Genomic DNA, 21263 nt, shown 5'->3' with positions numbered 1-21263 from the left:
TATCACTCTAATTTTAGAGCACCTTTGATATAAAATTGTTGCTTTGAAGGAAAGTAGTTTGAATTTTTTGTTCCTGTGCTGATTACAAAGCACCCATCTTACAGATCATTTCTATACTAATTCTCTTCCTGAAGCTCACGTTAAGAGAAAATTGCCTTAAGAATCTCTTTGAGTTATAAATACTGAGGTTGATATCCCTTAGTGGTACTGCTTATCAGTGCAAAAGAAAAATAATTTCTTAAATATGCAAGCATTATTATGAAAACATTTACACCATTACCTTACTGAAAGAAGAGAAAGAAAACAGGGAAGAAGGAAAACTGCTGTCATGCAATTCTACGTCAACCTTCAGAGACTCACAGACCACTATCTTTCCAAAGCATATAGTCTATTTAATTCAAATTAAATAAATGCATATCATTCAGGTACCTAGAGAACCTCAATTGTTAAAGACAAAAATACAGGCACATATCATAAGACCTATTCCATCTTAGAGTCCATGAGGCAGAATATGAAATTATATTTGTGTGCAAACTATCATATTTTTCTGGTTCATTTTCAAGATCTGTGGTATTTACATATGACCTTTCCATTTTTATTAACAGTTTATTGGATTTTGGCATTCCAGCCAGCAGAAGAGAAAGGTAATTTACACAGAGATTTGACAGTTATACACACAGCTATAAACTTCAGTCCATTAACTTATTTCTCATGTAACCTTTACCTCATTCTACCCAAACACCCAAATAAGCAGTATATCTTGCTTTTCTTTATGTTGCAAAGCCCTCATTGTAAGTTCCTATTTATAGAACATCAAGTGGAAAGAAAAGCTCTGCACAAGCTTTTATTAGAGCTTTCTTTGGCTTTCAGTATATCTATATCTCAATTTAAATGATACAATTCAAAATCAAAGATGTTTGTAACTGCTGTTGTTGTCTTGCATTAGTACACCATGGTGAAATATTCCCCCCAGCCTTTTTTTTTTTTTTAAATCCAGGTAAGGATGTTAAAAGAGCTATCCATTGTAGGGATATTTAATTTTTTGTGATTTAAACAGATTTGTATTTTCCATGCATACAGTGAGATATTACATAAGTATATGCATAAACAATATGCAGACAGAAAGAGCGACTGGTTCCCTGGAATATTTTAGTGTTATATACAGAGGCTCTATGCAAGATTTTCTGAATTGATCTCCATGATACCATTGTCTTTTGGTAAAGCAGCCCTATGGCTTGATTACCTCTAATACAGAATGAGTTCTTGTGGAATAAATCTACAAAGAATTAAGAATTTGGGGCTGCCAGTGCAATTGCAAGGTAGTTCAAATGAAATAATCCAACATTTATTTTCTCATTTATTCTTTACATTTTTAGTATTTGTATTAAGCTTCCTCATAGTGCACTTAAAAATGTAAAGATGGAATCTTGCATGGAATTGCTTCTTCCATAGAATGAAAGGTGTTCTAAGCACTTTATGGCTTCAAAGATAATTATATATATATATATATATATATATATATATATATATATATATATATATATATATATATAAAACCATATATTAATCAATAGCTAAGTTCTCATTAGGTTTCAGTTGGCAGAATTTTTCCCTAATTTGTCATGTCAAAGTTATCTCTTAGCATTTGTAAATTCATAGCTTGTAAGAAGAATTCAGATACTGCATCATTTTCTCTGATTCCTGGATATGTCAATAATTTAGCATAATGAAAACCAGCAGTTAAACTGTGGTTGGCAGTTCTTTTAAACGGAATATCCAATTCAATTACAAATACACCAAGACATCAAAAATACTAGACTTCTCAAGAAAAAAATGTAAATTATTATTTACCTTTTACAGAATTAGTACTAATTTCTAACCAACAGTCACTTTAATTTGATTTCATCAGTCAAAAATCAAAATAACTATTCCAGTGGAAATAATTTTAAAAGAGAATTAACCTGCCCTTCATTGAATCTATTAAATAGGCAAAGCTAGAAACAAAACAGGGCAAAAATATTATTGGAGTTACTCATTACTGAATTCTTTTAATTTTATTCAACACGTTGTTCTTTGGGGAAAAAAAATAAAAAAATAAAAAAATAAAAGAGAGAGAAGGCTGGTTCAGGGATGATTAGCTAAGAAAAGAGATGCAGTGAAGCCCAATACAATTCCTCAATTTGCAATTACTTTCACTTGTTCGCTTATTTTTGCAAGCAATTCAATCAGGATTCGTTTTTTACTGTTAATATAAGACCACTGTTTTGTCCTCTCTTCCAACCTTAATTTAGTCTTACCAGTTAGTTTCAAATGTGACATTTTACATAACTTAGTGAAGACACTCCAATCTTGATAAAGTACAAATAATTTTATGATAATTCTTAAAAGAATCACTATGGAAATGTTGCTAGCAATTTGTTTCTCTATCTGTTTAGCTCTTGAATCCCAGAGACTGTTCTGTTCTGTTCTGTTTCTGTTACATTATTAGCTAGAATTAAACTTTAATATATTTTAAAATAGATTTTCATTTAATAAAAAGTTGATATATAAGGTAAAGTAAACTATAACATCTGATTTTATCTACTACTTTAAGTATAATCAGTATATAATTTTTGCACATAATAGTTAATACGTGATAATTATTTTAGTTTGCTTTATATTCATCCATTGAGGAAACACTGATGTTAGACAAATTCATCAGCAGCAAAAAAAAAAAAGTGAATTTTAGGATATTTCTAAAATATAACAATCAAACTGAATACAAATTAATAAGTCAAAAAAATATTTAAACACAGGAAGTATTCCAAAGCTGACTGAGATTCAAATCTTTCCATGATCAAGAGAAACACTGTATCTACTTCCTTCTTGATTTGACAGACAAAGGTGACACGTAAGAGTTCTTTAATCCTTAGAGAGTGCGATGAGTACAACAGAGACAGGGTGGAGGCAGAACACTCTGTGAAGGCACAAACTGAACAGACTAGCTCGTATGCTCTGCTTTATCTAAACCTCAATAAATATGTTTTGTCTTTGTAACAGCTATGTTAAATTCATCCTTAGTAAAGCAAAATGAAGAATGAAAAAGATATATATTTTAGAGAGAAGGTTCAAAAAAGCATACTTGATTTCTGGAAAGTTCTAAGAATAATATTCAAAGATGCGAATTAAATTGCTCCAAAGGAGAAATCAGGATTCAGAATACTTTACTTCAAATTATAAATCTCAAAAGTAGATGGAGGAGAAGACTATCCCATCATTATTGTCATCTGATAATTAAAATTCTTGTTTATGCTACTTTGGATGCATTTGTCAACAACTGATCAATGATTCTAAAACAGCAAATGAATCCTGTGACAAGGAAGATAAATATAACTAGTTTATTAAATATAACTAATTCTTAGAGGGTTTCAGTCAACAGAATGCAATCAAACTCCTAAGCCAACTCTTGCTAAATGAGCTAGCATATTTGTGCAGAAGCACTGATTGATGCCGTGTGAAACAAGATAAATAAACTGTACCTGGAATTGTTAATCCAAAGCCCTCCAAATCAAAAATAAATGAAATGAATGTTTTGGATCCACAAGATAGTACAAATTGCTACTGTAAACTTCTTGTAAAATGTAATTTGTTGGAAAAAAGAATAATAATAAAACATTTAAAAAAAAAAAAAAAAAAAAAAGTCTTTCAGGGAAGTGGATGGTCATTCTATTCTCATATGAGCTGGTCCAGCTCCACAGCAAAATTCATTGCCAGAAGAGATACCAACTCCAGCCTTGGAAACACTTTAACCATGTTAAATCTGTCTCTCTTGATAGCTTATTAAGAACATTGCATTGGACGTTTCTGTAAAGCACCAAACTGAACAATAGAGACCTATATGAAAGTTCACATATTAATTGTTGATCTACAGTCACAGGTGCATTAATGGAGAACTCAGGCTCTCCTATTGTATTCAGTTCTGCTTAGTCACTATGGCTTACTGTTTGGACAGAATGTTTTCAGATCAATATGAAATGAGAAGGATTCCTAACATGTTTAGAATGATCTCACACCTACTTCTGAAGGACTATACTAATTCTGTATCTTATTTTTCAACACACTTATGCTTATTTCTGAATTTTTTCCTATTCACACATTTGTTCCAGAAAAAAAGAAAAAGAAAAAAAAAAGAATGAGCATGAACTCTGATTTATACTCCCCTATAAATAGGTAGTTCCTGGGAATGCACACATCTATGTTCCTCTATGATAATGGGAAGGAATTCTATACTTGGAGGATGGTGAGATATCAAAAAAAGACTGCCCAGAGAAGTTGTGGATACTCCATCCCTGGAAGCGTTTAAGGCCAGGCTGGATGAGGTGGATGAGGTGCTGCGCAGCCTGGTCAAGAGAAAACCCATTGAAATCATAGAATAACAATCTTTTCAGTTGGAATGGACCTTCAAAGGTCATCTACACCAACTCTCCTGCAATGAACAGAAATATCCTATAGCTTAGTCAGGTTACTCAGAACCACATCCATCTTCACCTTGAAAGTATCTAAGGATGGGTCATCCACTGCCTTTCTGGGCAACTTGTTCCAGTTCCTTACCATCTATACTGTAATAAACCTTTTCCTTATATCTAATCTAAATCTCTCTTGTTCTATTGGAAACCATTTCCCTTTGTCCTGTAACAGCAGATCCTGCTGGAGATTCTGTCCCCTTCCTCCCTATAGCTTCCTTTTAGATACTGAAAGCCTGCTATCAGGTCTTCCCTGAGCCTTCTCCATGCTAGAGTGCCAGCACTCTCAGCTTGTCCTCACAGGGGAGGTGTTCCATGCCTTCGATCAATTTTGTGGCCTTCCTGTGGATGCTGCTCAACAGGTCCTGTACTGAGGACTCTATATCTGGACACAGTACTCCAGGTGAGGAGTACTCTACCAGCGCAGAGCAGAGAGGATCACCTGCACTTTTGGTGCAGACCAATTGGTTTTCCGGGCTGTCAGGGCACATTGCTAGCTCATATTCAGCTTGCCATCCACCAGTACCCCAGGTCCTTTTTGCCAGGACTGTGCTGTCAAAAAAAGTCTCTTTCTCTCTACAATTTCACTCTAAAACCACACTTCCCCTCAGACTCCCAAAGGAACGATTCTGGAAATATGACGGCAAATACCTTTTTCACTGTCTTCCACAGCTAAAAGTTATGAAGACAGTCTCAAACTTAATGTATATATACTGCTCGGCTTTCATAGGTAGTAGAAAGTGTGAACTAAAGGAACAGGAGTAACCAAACCTACACTCAAAGTAGCAATCTTCTTCCCATTTCCGCTCTTTTGCAGCATTCCTTATTACTTCTACAAGTATGCCTTTCTTTACTGCATATCCTTGTATTTTTGTCAAGAAAATAGAGAAAAAATATCCCAAAGCATAATAAGCTGGAAACTTAGATAGAAATTACTAACTTTAGAAATTGTTACCACATGTGAATAGGATATTCAACTCCCCTCAACTCCCAGTTGGATGGGGGAAAGAGCGGAAACAAAATAGAACTCGTGGGTTGAGATAAAGACTGTTTACTTAGAAGGAAAAGGAAAATAAGAGGAAAAAAAAATTGAAAGAAAATTGCAATGGTAACTATTGCAGCTCCACGGCAAAACTACTTACCACCTGATGCTGCTCAAGCAACGTAACAACTCACCACCTGCTGACCAATGCCCAGCCAATCCCCCAAGTAGTGGCCAGATTCCCAGCCACCTCCCCACAACTTTATAGCCTTCTGCATAATGTCACGTGGTATGGAATAATCTCTTGGCCACCTTTGTCATAGACCTGCCCTGAGTGCACGCCCATCATTCAACAACAGCCACCAACAATGCACTATCAACACTGCTTTTCTCCTCAAAACCAAAACGTAACATCATACTAGACACTACAAAAAAAAATTCCATTCTGTCTCAACTGAAACCAGAACACAGAGTTATGAATAAGGGGTGTAATTTTGGAGTATAAGATGTAGGCAAGATAGACAAAAGTAAGCAGAATTGGAAGCATCATAAGGACTCGTTAAAGCTAAAAATGTGTGATGGGAGCAATATCTTTCCATCCTTAGAAGCAAGTAGGTGTTATCAGTGATTTCAAATAAGAATTCTATCCATTTTATTTAATGAGACATCTAAAGAGAATCACAAAATAGAGCATTCCTGCAGTAATAGAAAGCACAGTGACAAATGGGAAAGGTTGTGATTGCTGAAGAAGTTTGAAAGTATTAAGGAAACAATTATGCCCATCAAAATGGGGTGAAAATCATCAAAATTTCATCATATCCATGGAATTTCCACTAAAAATATATAATATGGAAGGTTCTTGTAGGAATGAAACTTGTGTAGTAATGAATGAGTATTCACTCAGGCTTTATAATCTTTAGGAAGGCTACAGTCTAATCTTCAGCTAAATTGAAGCTTAAGCTGAAGTTTTGATCATCAGTTTTGTCTTGCATTTTTCCATTGGTTCAGGAATTTGATATTTATAAATAACTCTGCTATCCAAAATGAGCTTAAGAGATTGAGTCCATTAATAAAATTAGACAAACAATTAACATTATCAACTTGGCAAGAAATAATACAGCTTCAGAGGCATTTTGTTGTCCATGAGCATTTAACATTACAGAGCAGAGTTCAGTAAGCTTGAATCACACAATAAAACTTTGTATGCTATTGTAGTATCACCTGAAGATCAGTCAACTGATAATGTCTGCCTAAGATGAATATTATTAAGTAAACAGAAAACAAGTTTGAAAATGGTTAGCAGAGGTAACTGAACACATTGGAAATGAGATCAAAAACATTTCACATAGATTTGTGGTAATACATGTGTTTCACAGAGCACATTACACAACATGACTAGAATGACTACTGCCTTGGGAAAGCACAAAATAGTACACAAAAACAGGAGAATTATCAGAATTAAAGCAGGAAAGATGATACGCAACAAGAAACAAGGAAGTACGTCCAAAGATTGTATGCTGATAGTTTGAGAAGAATCAAGAAAAATATCAACTAGAGGCTTGCTAGTACGTATTTAAAACAAAGGATACTTAAAAGAAAAATGAAAATTAAAAAAAAAAAAGCAGCTAAAAGATTAAATAAATTAAAAAAAAAAAACTGAATTCAAAATAAAGCTTTCTCCTGCAAGACAACTGCTGAGCAATATTTTTCAAATCCGAGGTAGTTCTTTACGAGGACCTAGTAAACGGAGATGATTCCATAAATTCTCTGCGAAATGAAAAATAGTCCCGAGACTGATATTACTTCAAAGCCTCATTTCATTTTGTGTTTGCTCAAGATCTTTTTCTGCACTACACGAATGATCCAAACTGCCAAGCTAAACAGCCATCTTAAAGGCACCAAGCAAAACAGACATAACTGCTTCCGAAGTCTAGTATGGAATATAAAGAAACTAAAAAATGCAAATAATCAAAGATCAAGCATAAGCGAAGCAAAATTAATACAGACAGCTTGTTAAACAGCATATGGAAAAGGACTCTGGGATTAACAATTTAGTAAAATAAGTATATCTGCCTTATGATTAATAAATTACGTCTAACCTCTGCCAACTCATAGAGAACAGAGAATTTGGGACTAATAAGTAGCAAGAGTAAAAGAAGGCAGGAAAGATTTAGGCTGTAGCATTTACACTAAAAAGGCTGAGCATGCAAAAAAACAGAAAACAATTTTCTGTAAATTTCTTAGCGTAGTCCAGGTAAGCATAAATGCTGCTACTTTTAGTGGAAGGGCACATACTGAACTAGCATGACAGCACAGGATAGTGGGCTTGCCTTGGCTTATGTTGGCTTTAGCTTGTTTGAACAACATGCTCGTCTTGGCTAACTAGCTTACCTACCTTACCAGCTTCAGCTGTAGATTTGTGAATTCATCCTGACCATAAAGTCAGATAAAAACTTTTATAAAGAATTACTCATGGTAGTACAAAATACGTAACTAAGACCAATAAACTGAAATTAAGCAAGGGAAACTTTAAATTAAACTTCAGGATAGATTATTACTGCCATATTTTAGTTTTAGTAGTATTAGTATTTGGTTTGCAGAATAATAACCTAATTGGTTGTTTCCCTGCCATATTCTGCTTCTTTAATCTTGATTCTTTGATCTTCTAGTTAAGTCAATATTTTTTTTGTCAATATGTCTTTTTTCATATAGATAACTAAGCTAACTACCTAACACTGCAGTGATTGGAAATCAAATTAAAAAGAACAGTTCTATTCTTAAACACTTTATAGTTCTTCAAAAGAGATCACATTAAAACTGCTTACTCCCTCATAAAAATAACATCCATTTGTGTAACATCAGCACATGCTTTTTACCGGATTTGTTTTCCACAGCTTCGATTTCATTTTACTGAGGAGAAACTATAGTCATTTTACATGATTAATTAGATGTATCTTAAAGAATTTGGAACTAGGACTTTAACTTTTTAGGACACTTTTGTTTGAGTTTTATACTACAAAAGAAAATTAGTTAACACTGAAAACAGTCTTCAAAGGATTTAATTCTTTCAGCCTTTGTTCCTACCTTTTTCGTTCCTAATGAAAAAAAGAATTCTTAACGTACTATTTGAATAGAGAGCAGTTAATTAAATCATGCTGCAGCTGAGAATGAGATGTTATGATGGAGACATTTCTTGAAACACAAAAGCCAGTTTTCCATCTCAGTATTCTAAACACTGGTGCTATCTGTTTGACAGTAAATGTGTACAGTAAACTTTAAAAGCTAGAAGCTATATCTTTCATTTCTATCAGGTTCATGCACATCCTAAACTTTGTTCTGGTCTCCAGTCAGGGAAGTTTGGTTGAGAAAGAGATTTTTTGTCATCATTTCTCTATCATTGATTCCTTCAGTATGATTTATCTACCCTTTCTCCATCATATGATTTCCATATTAAAAGATATGAACAAAACTAATGAACTACATCATATTAAGAATCGCACTAGCCTTAGCCATAATCAATCTCCTTTTCCATTTACCAATTTTTAATTTGCTCTCTAATTTGCTTTAAATATTTCTTATTCTTACTTTTTCATACATATTCTCTAGAATCTCAGTGTCATAGAACATCATCCTTCACTGGAAGGATGCATGCAACAATTCCCTTGAGGAAAAGCACTGATTATGGTAACATACAGCATTTTTCCAAGTCTATTAAGTAAACCTAGAAAAATGTAGAGGACAGCTTATTTTGCACATTCCAGTCCATCCTCCATATTTAATTTATTTCCATGCCTGCTTAAACTGGATGTGACTAAAGAATGTATCCATTTCTCTCTATGAATTTGTCAGATATATCATAAGAAAGCTAACTCATTTGAGATGTGATGGAGTACAAATGACCGGGAAGGAATCCAGCTACATGATAAGAATAGATCCAGAAAAACTCCAGCTGTTTATGCAAATGCTGATCCTGAGTGGCTGGCACCTAATCAAGAGCCAGATGATCAGTGGCATATTTGTGTATTCTTTTAATGTATAATGTATGTTTACCACATCAAACAGGAGCCACCAACAAAATTTCCCTGCAACATTTAAAGGATTTGTTAAACTGGGGCATGCAATAGTATCTTATCTACTCGTACCCAATTAATCTTGCCAGATTGAGGTTATATCTCAAAATTTCTGTCCTGACCTCTTCAAACTTTAAGCACTATCTTTCCTTTAAAGCAACTTGTGAAAAAAACAGCCACTTACGAGGTACACATTGCCAACAGGTCTCTCATTTTAGCTTTTCTTCAGTTAAAAAAACTTATTGAATATTTTTAAAATATTTTTCTGTGCATCTCTCAATCTCTTTACTGAGCTTCCTTTTTTGCTGAAGTGAAGAACAAATGAAATTCACTACATAAAGACACCAAATATGTAAGCATTAACTTTCGTATTACCAGTTCAAACGCTACAAACATCGACCTGTCTTGAAACATACAGTACATGGTCCAAGTGGAAGCAATATTGTGTACATAACTGGAATCATGGTTTTCTGTTTGCTAGCACTGTATTTTGAATCCCATTTTTCTTTTTTAAAGAATTCTGGGTGTAACTTTCAGTAATGGCTATATATAACATTATATGTCTTACATGAACGAGTGAAGTAATAGCTAGACTTATCTATCCCTATATTTATTAGAAGAAAACTCAGAAAACAGAGCGTTCATTAAAAAAAGGAATATTTAAAAAAATATACATTTTTATAACAAAAATGTTTCATCCAATCTTAGTTTCTATTGATTTGTATTACATGTATTTATCATATGTTTACAATATTTGAATACCAGTTTATATAACATAGGTAATACAATTTTATTTTACATATCTGCTATTAGTAGTAGAAATATTTTAACATGCTTCCAAATTATTTACATATTAGTTATCTTGACATCTTTATCTCTCTACTGCATATTGACATGTAGAAGGTGAATTGCTGAATTTTTTTCCTTCACTCAGAGCACTTAAACACCAAGCATGGGCTGTTGCAAATGTTCATGCTATCTTGAATGATTAAAATATTTTCAAAATATATACAGGTGCATATGCAGTTGATACTTGCATAATAGATCAACAAAGCACAATTGCTTGTAACTACAAAATGTTAACATGTGAAAAAGCTGCCAATTTTATTTTGAAATGATTATCAGATGAGATTATAGTTCTAAATCTAAAAACAATCAAGAGATCAATTCTTAAGTCAAATTTTAAAAGAAATATCTTACATTTCATTGTTACTGAAAAGCCAATAAAGAATATTCATATACTTCTTTAATAAATATATTCTGTGTTAATCAGGTTGATCATGCTCTCAGAAAATTCAAAATAAAAACATATATGCTGAGCACTAAAACACAAGAATATCCCATTGCTGTGAAACCAGTTTCTTTACAATTTTGGAAAAAAACTGAACTTCTGTACTGATAAAGCCTTTTCAGCTTACAGTGAATTTCTCTCTCAGCAGTTTCTTGCTGTAGTCTTCCTGTATTTTATAACTTTATAACCTCAGCTTTACTCAAAACATTTTTCACACAGCTGCTACTGGTCCCATATCATACAGTGCAACTATGTTCTTCTACTGACAACGCTGCTCAACGTCCACTGAAAAATCTAGAAGCAGAAAAATCTCTGCTCCTAGAAAGAAAAAATTCTGACCTGCTGCTTATGATCTGTAGCAAGTAAAGGGGAAGCAAAATTAATTTATTCATGAAATTGGAAGAATTTTACTAAAATACTTTTTTTCTTTGAAAAGAATATATTAATTTTCTGAAATTAATCAGATCCAATTAAATCAAATACAACTACGTTATTCCTTTCATCCAAAACAATGCATCTTCCTTTCTCTGTTCATTTTGAAAGTCATACAATCTTAGAATTAATACAGAAATGTATTAATTTGTATCAGCTGTGGAAGACAAAAGTAAATAGCTTATTTGTTTTGTGAGGGTTTTTTTTTGTTTGTTTGTTTTTCCTCCAGTAAGTCTGAATCATAATCACTTCTGAATCACTTGCTATTACATTTTGAAAATATTGGAAGTAGTACCTACAGTCACAATGCACACCATATGCAACATCGTACCCTGAGAAGAAAACTTAAGTTTTACATTACCATAGCTACTTGAATTGGAAATTTCATCTCAAAAGCATGTACTTCTCAGCCCAAGGGTTTTTATTGCAAATTTCAGTTCAGTGCAGAACAGCTATGTCTTGTTGGCTTAGTTTTACAGAGGAAATCATTGCAAAAGTGTGGGAAAGTACAGAAGGTAAAGTCATGCAAAAATGATAGTCAAGTCAAAAATGATATGCAGTTGTTGAAAGAACAGCAGAGAAGGCTGGGGGTAGGATGCAGAACACTCAGTAGATATAATATAAAACAAATACGAACATGTTACATATGTACAGAGCGTTCAGAGAAATTGAGTCCAAGCAATACTCCAGCCTGATCTTACAGCAGCTGACTACAGAATGCCTGGCCAGCAAATACTCATCTGTTGACTCCTTGGATGTAATAAGCACATTGATTAACAGTCTAGTAGCTTGCTAGTGCTAGATATCTACTGGCTGTATTAGCCAATATATAACTGATTTGTATTCATAAACTGTGTATATCCTTGCACAAGTCTCTTCATGCAAAGCAAGAAGTATCTAAAGTCCAGATAGAGACAGCTGCAGGCATGGCAGAGGAAGGCATATATAAAATCTCTGTTGAAAACTTCTTGTGATAAATCATCATGCATTCTAACAAGGATAAAAAATATTATATTCAAGCAATTGAAAACAAATTAACATTGATTCTGTAATATTATCCTACTTATCTGTAAGAACAGAAAAGGACCTCAAAAATAAGCAAATGAAACAACCACCACCTGAATATGAAACGTTTCTAGCACAAAAAGTAGCTCATAAAGCACGCACTAATTGGCAAAGTATTTAGTGCTTACCCAAAGGCATCAAAACCAAGACAGTAACACCTGTAGAATGACAATGTTCTTTCTAGGTACCTCAGATGTGCATTGTTACACCGATACTTCTCAGCAGCAAACAATACTGAGTTTCAAATAAGGAACTACAAAGAATGCTGCTATCATTTTGAGCCATACTGCAAAATGAGAAGTGTTCGAGCAGATATCACCCTTTTCTGAGGAGATAAAGTCATATGAAGGATTTTATTTGCTGTAGAAATGAGGATCTGATTTCCTTCAAATGTCCCCGCTCATGCCAGTGATATATACCTAGTAATATAAACACTCAGATAACTTTCACAACGTGTAATTTCATCACAGCCTTTTGGGCACTTATTTACATTAAACTTGACTTATTAATGTTGGGTATCTAAAAACTCATGAATCTAAAATGGCGTCAGTATTTTTTAAAAAATCTGACAACTAAAATAATAACCTAGTTTTTGAAATAAATTTACAAATAAAATAAGAATTGCAGGATTCGAACTACCCATCAGCAGTTGCTTGCTCGTCTATTATATTTAGACCCCAGTTCCACACAAAGATTAAGATGCACTCTTTCATCTGGTAGAAAAACAAGGAAGAGAACAGAAACACTTCTTTTTCATGTCAGTTTAAGACATTCTTGAGTTGGCCTTGTATGTGATCAAAATCAAACTTGTAATGTGTTTTTCATATTCCAGAAAAACGTGACAGCTTTTGCTTTCAAAGACTCATTTTCCAAGAGGAAAACATAGTTCTCATGTTCAGTTCCGTTGTTTAGTTTTTGCTTTGTTGATGTTATTTTATTTGGGCTGATTTTTCAAAGTTTCTTTGTTTTACACAGCTTCCAGTATGTTTCCTGGCACATAGACGGGTCAGAAAATGACTAGGAGACATGGAAATTGTCAGTAGTTTCTGTTTAATGCTCTTAAAAGTTGCCAGGCCTTCAGTGTGTCTTAAGGGATGGGCACAAGAAAAAAGTAATGGAAAGAACCAAATTGGGTGACAAAGAAGAACAATTACAAGATTTCACTCACATAGCACACAGCTCTCATAATTTCCCTCAGGAAAAAAAAAAGTATTTTTCAGTAGTGTGCTTAGCACAATAAAATCTTTGATTATTAAGTGTGCTATGTATAAATATTGCTATAAAGGAATAAAAATTAGTATTTGCCTTGAGACACTCCTATAATTCAAAGAAAAAAAACCATCAGTTGCTACAGTAATTACTACAATAATGTTCTCAAAAAGAGAAAAATACACCAATATGTGAAAGAATGAATTAAAAGAATTTGCATACTTCTGAAACGTTTTTCCTTTTTATTCCTTCTTGCTACTGTATAATCACCATATGGGGGTCAAACTTGTAGAGTATAGAACTTGTATTCATACAATACTTACATGAACACTTTTAGCTACATATAATTATGTAAAAAAAAAAAAAAAAGTATATGGTGTGTTCTAAATTCTACCTGATTTCCCTTCAAGAAATGAGTACTTTTTTTCAGTCTTAGTAAATTGCTTTTGCTCTTGCAAGGCCTTCAGGAAGATCTTGGCTTATCTTTCTGACTTTTTTATTTCATGGGTGACTAGCTATGAATTCAAGTTTAATATGTACAAAAAATGAATCTCAGCGTTTTCACCTCTTGAGCCCACTCTACTCCCTCATCCTCTGATTACTGTGTGAATCAGAAATCTCTCATACCTGTAATCAGGCTATCATCCTCCAGCAAGAAAGCTTCACCCTGTCTTAATTATCATATGATATTTATTATCTTGAGGTCAGGTCTTTTTGCAATTTGGCATCTGAAGCCTATCAACTCCAAAATAAATAAGAAATAAATAAAAATCCTTTCATCTTTCCAGGCTCAGAAAGAGCTTGATAAGCATCTGTAAAGCTGCATCATTACCCTTCTCCCAGTCCATTCTTAACAGCCTATTAAATCTCTCTTCTTTGTCCAAGAAAAACTTCATAATAGGAACACTACCTATCTGCTATGACTACTGCTTGTGAGGCAAGTTATCAGTTGTATCTCCCTTTCACTATGTTTGGTATCTATCCATTCTGATTTCCCTTCATGGTAAGTTATTTTGCAGCATTAGCTCTATCTTTTTTTTACTATTTGCCACCAGTAATTCACCTGTTACTAAAAGAGTTACTATTAAATCATCAGATGAATACATATATAAAAAAAATTCTTAACTTGTTTTCCCTAAACAACTGCTGTGAACATCCTTTACAATCTGTATCTATTAGGGAAGGGTGTGGGCTCCTTATTTGTGATTTTCTACTAGAATATCAAAAACTTGGATTAAAAACTATTTGGCTTCAATGCAACATTGTGCTATCCACACAATAAGGTTCAATAGTCATGTTGAGTATGTCTTCAGCTGTCACCTTATTTTAAACCCAAAATCAAGCAAGTAGAAATAACAGACATGAATGCAGTAATTATTTATCTATAAAGCTTAGCTACTAGTTCTCATGACTTAGGACCACAAATGCCATTTTCAATAGTCTATGACAGAAGACTAATTCTTTGACTATTAAATAGACAAATGAAAATAAAAACAATAACGAATCAAGTCATAACCTAAGAAGTTTCTCTATTTCTTCTCCTAGTGTAATACTTGAATTTCATATCTGTGCAGCTGACCACCACTTCCTTTTCACTACAGGGCGTCTGTTTATCAATCAGCTACACCTAGCATTGCACAATTTCTGAGTGAGAGCTCTGCTCTGCATAAAACACTAAATATACCAGCTGGCTGACAACTTGTCAGCCAAAGGAGGTACCTCAGTGTTTCACTAGTATAAAATGTCTGGGGGGGGGAAAAAAAAAAAAAAAAAAAAAGAGAAAAAAGGTGTGGTCAGAAGATACAATACTACTTCAGAGAATCCCAAGTTGTATTTACATTGGTTTAAATTCCTAAGTAAATCCATTGATTTTAAGCTAGAAAAAAGCACACTGTTCCTCTTACTCCGACTCTCAACCCCCCCTCAAAAAATATAGCAAACAAAAATCCTAAACAAGCAGAATTTTACAGTCATTTTTTTGCCATGATTTTTCACACAACTCAGCAGTACCTCCCCATACTTTCTGGGTTTTTTGTGTGATTTTTTTCCCCCCAATTTGAGCTATATTCATTTCAGAAGCCTAACTGAAAAGAACTCATACGTATATGCTCTGAAGTACAGAAATTAAGAAATATATCATAACGACCAATGAAAAGTGTGGAAAATGTAACAATACAAAATGCTTAAATTCCACATGATGAGAATTCATTCATGAATATACCCTGTGCTCTATTTTTAATGGATCATTGCAAAAAACAGAGTGCTAATAGGACATCTTTGCCCAAAATTAATGAGGATAAATGTAGAAATAAAAAAAGGTTATGATCATAATCTATCTGCTCCCAGAACAAGGTTCAAAATGAGGTGTTCTGTGTTTTAGAAAAATTTCTCTTAAAAATTATTATATCCTTAAAGGAAAGAGAGAAGTAGAATAATGCCTTTGTTTATAAACCTTCCCAAACTTTCTCTGTGATGACTTCATTTTAAGCTTAATGATCAAAAAGAATCCTAGGTTATTGCTCAAAAACAAAACAAAAAAAATATGCATTAATAATTTACAGATGTTTTAAGGGTTGTTCGAGGGTAAAGAATGGACAGTATTTCTTTTGTTTAGTTTCAATTCACATTTCTTATTTCTTCCGTACAGTTGTTCAGAAGAATCCAGGCATCTAATTTTGGATAAAACTGATATTGCATAGAAGATCACCGCAATATATAACACACTCTCAAGGCTGAATTTGAAAAGGCTTAATAGAACAGGAGTACTTATGTTCTAACACCCTTAAATATTTGGGATATTTCTGTCTTATTTTTTTTCTGTTTTTGAATACTCACAACTACTGGATCAGTTTAAACTATATTTCTAAGGCTCAAACTTTGCTGCAAGTACCACATTTTGGTATTAGAAACTAAAATCTATTACTGACTCAAATAAATATTTAAAGGTTAACCATGGCTAGGAATTTCAAATCATGATTATATTAAGCTGGTTAAACTTCTGGCACTTTGTTGAATGACACAATCCTATTTAGTAGTTTGTATTGAAGCAACAGAACAGCTTGACCTTTCAGTAGGTAAGATATCAACCTGCCACTGGGCTCCACATAAGTCTTGTGAACTGCCTAATTTCTATTTAAGTCTTTGACAAAGATTTCCATCCATCTCAAGAGATAAATTTCGTTCTTACTGAATATATAGAAAGCTTTTCCTTAGTCCTTTGGAAGTGAAGGACATGATAAAAGACAAGTTTCTGTACAAAGATGAGAGTCCCTAACATAATTCTCTTCGATTGTTTGATTTCTTTAGAACAAGATGCTCTTTCTTCAGTGAGTATAAGTGAGAGCAATTAAAGTAAATGGTATTTCTTTCTCTCCCTTTCTGTCTAAATACCTAAATTATTCTACTGTGTATTATTTGGTTTATCTATTCCTATCAGGAAACTGCTCAATAAAGTTGATGGAGATGCTGAGCTTTGAAGCCTGCAAAATGGAAATGAAAAGCTTGCAAGAACAGACTTATAGTGTTGCCCTGGCCACACCAATTAGAAACAAACAACAACAACAAAATAGAATTTTGTTTCCATGTGCCAGCAGTTCTGATACAAAGAAATCATAGCTTTAACATCAAGGCCAGCAAAAAGATATTCTACAAGCAAACCAAATACATAAATGCATTCCTATTTAATGTTCAAATTCCATTAATAATCAAGCAAATGCTTAAAAATCTTTCCTAAGAAGGATGTTGCTAAATTACCTCATCTGTTTTCTTTTCACAAAGATATAATCTATTTCCACAATCTATGTTTTGAATGAACTCGTTTGACTTAGCTTGCTTTTTACAAGGGCTATTTTTAAGAAAAATGCATGTGTATGTGCATGCGTTAGAAGCCAGACATTTATTTAATGCAGCCGTGGACCTTAGGAACACGTTTTCAACTGTAAGTGTTGCAGAAAGGCTATCGAGTTTACCAAATACACATCAGGACACAAAATGCATTCCAGGAATTAACATACTGTAATGCAGAAGGAAAGAAGGAAACTAATTGCTTCAGCGATATCCACAGCAGCAGGCAACAACAACAATGGAGGAATCAGCAGAAAAAAAGAAAACACTTTTTTTTTCCCCCCACTGTTTATAAATGAGATGCAGCATATGGATAATTAAGGCTATTTCACTAGATCAGACTACAGCTCTCCAAGCAATCACAAAAAAAAAGGTTTTCGATGCATAATGGTTTATTTTAAGATTCTTAAAGCCATTAACACATCAAAAAGCATAGACTCATCTTGAAAGAACAGTTTTATACCTGCGGGTTTTGCATGATATTATATACATATAGATAGATAGATTCAAGATCAGAATTACTTTCATTATTTAATATACATAATTTGATGTATATTACTGTTCTATCTTATTCTCTTCCATTATTCAGCTTTGAACTTCCATTCTTCTCAGTTTCTGAACAATCAACTGCTTACGACCTTTTCAGTGTTGACTGAGTGAGCATGATTTCCTTTCAGCTCTTTTTCAGTCAAGAGTGTCCAACCAATTCAACTCTCATGAAGGTGCCTAACTTTTATCACTTGTAGCCTCAGAGTTATGCTAGACTCTCATGTATGTCACTAGAGACAATCACACTTCAAAAACAAAATTTCATGAGTGAAACATAGAAATCTTCTTAAGAAATGGTGTCCCATGAAATATAAATCCCAAAGCATAAAACAAGTTTGGTATCTAAAGGACTTACTTCTAATGTTTTTAATAGCTTGTATCTTGCTACTGATATCTGAAGAAAAATATTAATTGTGGAAGACTATGAGCTACCACGTGTAGAAAGAATCTTTTAATTTCAATTATCTCATTGTACAGAAAGTCACCCCACAAGAAGAGGTACTTCTATGCTGTGTGTTACATTTTCCAGATACATGGTTACTTTATTTCTAAAGGAAACAATGTATATGTAATAGGATCAGTGCAACATTTTTAAAGAATCTCTCAAATTAGAGTTTTATTTGAAAAAATACATATATATCTGTAATATGGGCTTCTTGAAATCACAGAAAATGAATTATTCATATCAATTAGCTGTAAGGACTGAATAAGCAATGAGAATACCACAAGATGCTAATATAAGAGAAAGTGCATTTAGTAAAGAAAAAGACCAGAAGCAAAAATGGTAACACTGGTTTTAATATTAGTTAATTGGTAAAATATAAGTTTATACATATATATGTGCACTATCCCCTAAAACTTCAGTAAATTATAAAGGAGTACTTAAGCAATGATTGATTTAATAACTCATTCTCCCTACTACCTAGTATTAGTTTTTATATTGACAGCTTTCCGTTCAGCTCAGTGCAGGAACTAGGGGGAAAATGTAGTGATAAATAAAAGTCTGAAATTATAGGCAGGCTTCTGTTTAAAATTGAATTAGTGAATTCCTAACTGAAGTACAAAGTTTTGTCTTTGAAGGACCATACTAAAGTTCATGTTCTTAAGCATACTCATTTTCCAGAACTATCCAGACTTCTGAAGAAACATTAACGAGCAAGTTGATTATTTCCTCAGATGATCTGCAGTAGAATCAGTAACTTTGGAGTGGCAGAAAATGGTCTCTGTTGTTGTATTACTTCCCTTCATGATGCAGTTACATCTTAGCTAAAACAAAGCATCACCTACTGTCAAATAAAAGCGAATTTTGACCTGAAGAGTTTCATACTTCTTCATGCTCAAAAGAAATGAATGAGTGGCTCTAGTGTTCTGATCAGTCTGGGAATGCATATTCCCACAACTGAGCATATTCACAAATAGAGAAAAGAAAATTCTGACACGTATCTCAAGTCTAACTTGAAAAAAGACTGAAAAGAAAGAGAAAAAAAAAAAAAAAAAAAACCAAACTCATAAATTTCTAAAAATTTCTCTCAAAACATAAATGAATTTTTGGCTTTGTGTCTCCAAAATTTCAAAGGCTGTTTTGTCTTTGGCCTGGTTTATTCAAGGTAATCAGGTATAACAAAATAAGCTGATACTATAATCTTATTCCTTTACTGGTAAAGCAAGAGAATTAACACATTTTGTTCTTCTTTTATGCCTGAGAAACAAAAAGGAAAAACATATTCAGCAAAAGTTGGTTCTCTCCAAGCTCCATAGAGAAGTACATTAATAAAACAAATACGTTGTTATTTTAGTTTTAGTTCTCCTTTAATTACAGTTCATCAATCACTGAAGAAGCTAAGAACCTTACAAGGCTGCTCTCTTCAACTGCTACTGAATGAGAATCTAAGAATCATTTGAGTCGGAAGGGACCTTTAAAGGTCACCTACACCAACTGCCCTGCAATGAACAGGGACATCTACAGCTTGATCGCGTTGCTCAGAGCCCCATGCAGCCTAACCTTGAAAGTCACCAAGGAAGGGGCACCACCTCTCTAAGCAGCCTGCTCCATTGTGCCACCATCCTTATCATAAAACACTTTTTCAATATCCAGCTTAAATCTCTCATAATATAGTTTGAAACCATTTCCCCTTGTCCTGTCACCACAGATTCTGCTAAAGGCTAAAATACTTTTTCTAGATACAGATGGGTCACTATCAGGTCACTTCACAGCCTTCTCCAGGCTCAACAGACCCAGCTCTTTCAGCCTGTCCTCATAGGAAAGGTGTTCCATCCCTTGTATCATTTTTGTGGCCCTCCTCTGGATGCAGCCTAACAGGTCCACATCTCTCCTGTACTGAGGACTGCACATCTGGACACAGTAATCCATGTGATACCTCACCAGTGCAGAGCAGAGGGGCAGGATCAGGTCCCTTAACCTGCTGGCCACACTTTTGACGCAGCCCAGGATATGGTTGGCTTTCTGGGCTATGAGGGCATATTTGCTGACTCATACCCAGCTTTACATCCAAGAGTACCCTCAGGTCCTTTATGGCAGAGCTGTGCTCAGTCCTTTTGTCCCTCAAATTGTATTGTTCATGGGGGTTGCTGTGACCAAGGTTCAAGACCTTGCACTCAAATTTTTTTGAACCTTATGAGGATCATCTGTGCTCACTGCTGAATCTGAGGAGGTCTCTAAGTCTCTCTAGGATGGCACCCCATTCCTCAGGCATGTCAACCACACCACACAGTGAACTAGTGAAGGTACGACCTGTGGCTGCAACTAAAAAAGGAAAGATATTTGGAATCAAATGAAATCTTGATTTTCCCAGTTCCTGCTCCCTATTCTGTTTTAACTCTGTCATTTCTAAATGGACTGCTAGTCTTGAAAATGTGATCATTCATTTCACCACCCAAGATTACATATATATTTGCTGCATAAATTCTGGACAATGTGAAGATTTCACTTTAATAACAACTTCTTTTAGTGACTGTTCCCTTAGTATAGATAAGGAATTACATATAGAAAGATTCTTTATATCAACACCTGATGACAGGTCAAAGTCTCACAAGAATTAGAGAACATCTCAGCCTCTGAGGTTGCAGACATTTAATCATTTCTTCACTAGTCTGGGCAGCTGCACACTGACCTTCTCACCATCACCTGCTTCTGGGCTGTCAGTCCCAGTACACTGTGATATAAGGGCTGCTTTGCATGCAGCTTTACTAAAAAGAAATGCCGCTAACTGTGACAACAATCCTAATTAGATGTTGAAATACTATTGTAAAGATCTGTCACCAATGATTACTCATCTCTTTAATGGTTCCTTCACACAGAG

At 34.0% G+C, this 21263-nt stretch overlaps 1 long non-coding RNA gene across 1 annotated transcript in view; it reads right to left on the bottom strand.

The window, feature by feature from the left end:
• Positions 1-21263, bottom strand: part of LOC125692052 (uncharacterized) — a 78795-nt gene that overhangs the window by 22344 nt on the left and 35188 nt on the right. The gene's annotated exons all lie outside the window — the stretch shown is intronic.

The sequence above is a fragment of the Lagopus muta genome, chromosome 4 (genome assembly GCF_023343835.1).
Source record: "Lagopus muta isolate bLagMut1 chromosome 4, bLagMut1 primary, whole genome shotgun sequence".
NCBI classification, from domain to species: domain Eukaryota; kingdom Metazoa; phylum Chordata; class Aves; order Galliformes; family Phasianidae; genus Lagopus; species Lagopus muta.
This window is presented reverse-complemented; position numbering and strand designations above follow the sequence as displayed.